Source organism: Mus pahari, chromosome 10 (assembly GCF_900095145.1).
Source record: "Mus pahari chromosome 10, PAHARI_EIJ_v1.1, whole genome shotgun sequence".
Classification (NCBI taxonomy): domain Eukaryota; kingdom Metazoa; phylum Chordata; class Mammalia; order Rodentia; family Muridae; genus Mus; species Mus pahari.
The window spans coordinates 33,109,158-33,112,819 of record NC_034599.1 but is presented as its reverse complement, the minus strand read 5'-3'; the positions used below and the strand labels follow the sequence as shown (position 1 = coordinate 33,112,819).

General features: G+C 38.0%; 1 pseudogene; it reads right to left on the bottom strand.

Moving 5' to 3' along the window:
* Positions 1 to 622: 622 nt before the first annotated feature.
* LOC110328315 lies at positions 623 to 3,059 on the bottom strand (annotated as a pseudogene).
* Between the last annotated feature and the right edge of the window lie 603 nt (positions 3,060 to 3,662).

Below are 3,662 nucleotides of genomic sequence, written 5' to 3'. Positions count from 1 at the left end.
GTTTTAGCTTCCTGATTTGAGATGATTTACAAAGAATGGGTATAGGAGGGTTGATGGGTTGTAGTCCTGTGCAGGAGCAGATTACCAGGGAAGTTTTTCACCTGTAGCCTAGCAACCAAAGCCCATAAAATCTTGGCAAAAAGCTATAGCAATCTGCAAACGCATGAGTTCACACTACAATCAGGGCATGCACAAACACAAATTCAAATTCAAAAAGTATTCAAGCTATACACATGTTTTTAAGCTACTGGGCATAATAAACTTTTTCCCTTCACCAGCAATAGAATCTATTTCATCAATCTAGGGTTTTAATGATTTCTTTTACCTTGTCAAAGCCTTACACTAGTACCAACAGGATATTTCCATGTCATCTTTTCCCCACTTTCTACCCCTCACAAAAATCTTAGATTACATTCCTAAACTAGCCTTCAAGGGGCATCTCCTTAATTGGCCACTGACTCATTCTTGAGAAAAAAAATACCAAGGTTCAAAACCAGAGGGTCCTCTTCCTTCTTGCCCTTCTAAGATAATAAATATCATTTGTTCTGAGAACTTGGTACCTGGGTATATCCTGTGCAAGCTCAGATGGCCCACCCTTCCTTATAGATATAGTTAATTTCTTTTAGGGATGATACACAAATCTACAAAGAGAAATTTGAAAACAAAATCTGATGTACAGAATTTTGATCTCCTCTCATACACTGTGTAGGACAACATATATCTAGAAGGAAAAATCTTGCCACAACTATTGTAATTTTTTTCATGTTTCAAGTGAATATTTTAAAATGATTCATTTCTTTGTTTATTTGTTTGTTTGTTTTTCCAGACAGGGTTTCTCTGTGTAGCCCTAATGTCCTGGAACGCACTCTGTAGACCAGGCTGGCCTTGAACTCAGAAGTCTGCCTGCCTCTGTCTCCCAATTGCTGGGATTAAAGGCGTGTGCCAACTTCTTGTTCCTCAAGATGTAGATTAAGATATTCACAATGGGAACCACATTGCTATAAAAGACAGAAGAAATTTTTCCTTCATTCAAAGACCCAGCTGAGGAGGATTTGAAAAACAAATGCACTTGAATCAAAGAACAGAGAAAGAGCAATGACGTGGGAGGCATAGGTGCTAAAGGCTTTGGACCTACCCTCAGAGCATTTGATGCAGAAGATACTGGAGAGGATGAAACCATAGGAAATATAGTTGAAGAAGGAACAATGATATTAATGTACCCAACAAAAAAAAAATTATAAGCTCATTGACATATGTGCTTGTACAGCAGAGCTGAAGCAAAGAAGGAATATCACAGAAGTAGTAGTTGATTGTATTGACATCACAAAATGTCAGTTTCAACCTGCATGCAGAATGTGCTTCACATCAGAAAATGAAATAAAGAATGAACCATGAATAAGGTTCAAACATAACTTAGGGGACATGAAAAAATTATACAATAGTGGGTTACAGATAGCCACATAGTGATCATAGGCCATCGAAATCAGTATACAACACACACACACACACACACACACACACACACACACACACACACACAAACAAACAAAAAAGAAAGAAAAAAGAGAAAGAAAGAAAGAAAGAAAGAAAGAAAGAAAGAAAGAAAGAAAGGAAGGAAGAAAGAAAGAAAGAGTTTTGTCATGCATTCCATGTAAGAAATTGTATTCTTCAGCATTTGGGGAGTGAACACAGAAGAATAACAGAGGTCTGCAAAGGACAAGTTACAGAGGAAAAAGTACATAGTGGTGTGAAGGTGAGAATTCAGCACAGTTAGAATTATCAAAAACAAATTTCTCAATACAGTGACCAGGTACATTGCCAGAAACCCAAAGAACATGGGTATTTGGAGATCAGGCTGCTCTGCTAATCCTACCACAATGAATTCAGTCACCAAACAGACATTTACTTAGTCCATTCTTCTCTATGGGAATCTGTGGACACAGGAAAAGTTTTATTAGATGATCAACACTCACTTATGGGTTGTTCCCACCTGTGATGAAATATTTCTTCCAGTCACAACTATGTATACAGAATCAACTGGTACAGTCACAAGCAAATTTTCTTCTGTAAGGAAGCCACTGTTTGAATTTCAGGGTGATTTAGGAAAAATATCACAAGATAAAGAAGAAAAGAAAACACTAACAAAGATTCGGCCTTCTCCCACCTCCTGTCTTTCTTCACTAGTTTTTAGCACAACAGCTGTAGCTGAAATGAATCTGGAATGATGGTTCTTGAGATTTGAAGTAGCCTTTTGTCAGTGATTATTTGAAAATTTATGGGGTTATTCTTTTTCTTTTCTTTTCTTTTCTTTTCTTTTCTTTTCTTTTCTTTTCTTTTCTTTTCTTTTTTTGGTTTTTTCGAGACAGGGTTTCTCTGTATAACCCTGGCTGTCCTAGCACTTACTTTGTAGACCAGGCTGGCCTCGAACTCAGAAATCCGCCTGCCTCTGCCTCCCGAGTGCCAGGATTAAAGGTGTGGTCACCACACCCAGTTTTATGGGGTTATTGGGTTATTCTTATGAAGGAGTCTCAGGGTCTTTGTATATCTTTAGCACAAGACAGGTTCAGCAAACCAAGAAGTATGGCTGAACATTGAGTAGGTCATGAGTCTTTCTAGACAACTCCTAGATAAGTAAGATATTTTGCCATGCAGAAATTGACTTGTTAAAGAGGCCTTTTGTGTAACACTAACAAGACACCAAGGCTGAAACTGGGAGAGAGCAGAGCAGGGAGGCAGACTGAGAGCCTTTCAGACAAAGTGACAATGAAATTAGGTTGAATCTGTATGGTTAGCTCAGGAGACCGCCCTCAGCAATATGGTTAACAGAATTAAACTATATAGATATCTCTGTGTCTTTATTATAAAACACCAAGTGGGAGACTCAAAAGCTCAGCAACACAGCACAGTGCTGATTGCTGCAGCAGATTTGTCTTTACTTTTGTATGAATGAAAAATGTTGTATATGCTAAAACAAAAAGAACAATAATGATGGGTGGAGGAACTGTCTCCTGTCTCTGTGTTGCAGAATCACAAAGCTGGAACACAGGAATTCTGGCCATGCAGGAGAACTATTACAGAAATGCTACAGCTCCAGTGGCCATCAACACCTCTTAATAAGGTCTAATCCCCATGAGGTTTTCTTCTGCCATTTTCACTTGAGTCTCATTAGGCACAGGATAGGAAAGAAACTTATTGAAACCCATCATGTAAGCAAGAAAGACAGAAAGAGTAGCACTCAGATAGAAGAAGACGTGAGAAGGATCTCTTAGGAGTAGGGAAAGAGAGCACTGTCCTAATAACTATATGAAAAAAATCTCTTTCCAAAAAAATGAAAATAAAAACCAAATATTCACTTTTTAAAAATGGGGAAAAACTCAGGATGTTCTCATTCTTTTTTTTTTTTTTTTTTTTTTTTTTTTTTTGGCTTTTCGAGACAGGGTGCTTCTCATTCTTAATAGCTGAGTATTATTCCCCTGTGTAAATGAAACACATTTTCTCTATATACTCTTCTGCTGTGGGACATGTAGGTTGTTTCCAGCTTCTGGCTATCACAAATAAGTCCACTATGAACAGAGTGGAACACGTGCCCCTGTGGCATGGTGGGACATAATTTGCATATATTCCCAAGAGTGGTAGAGCTGGGTTTTTAGGTAGATATATTT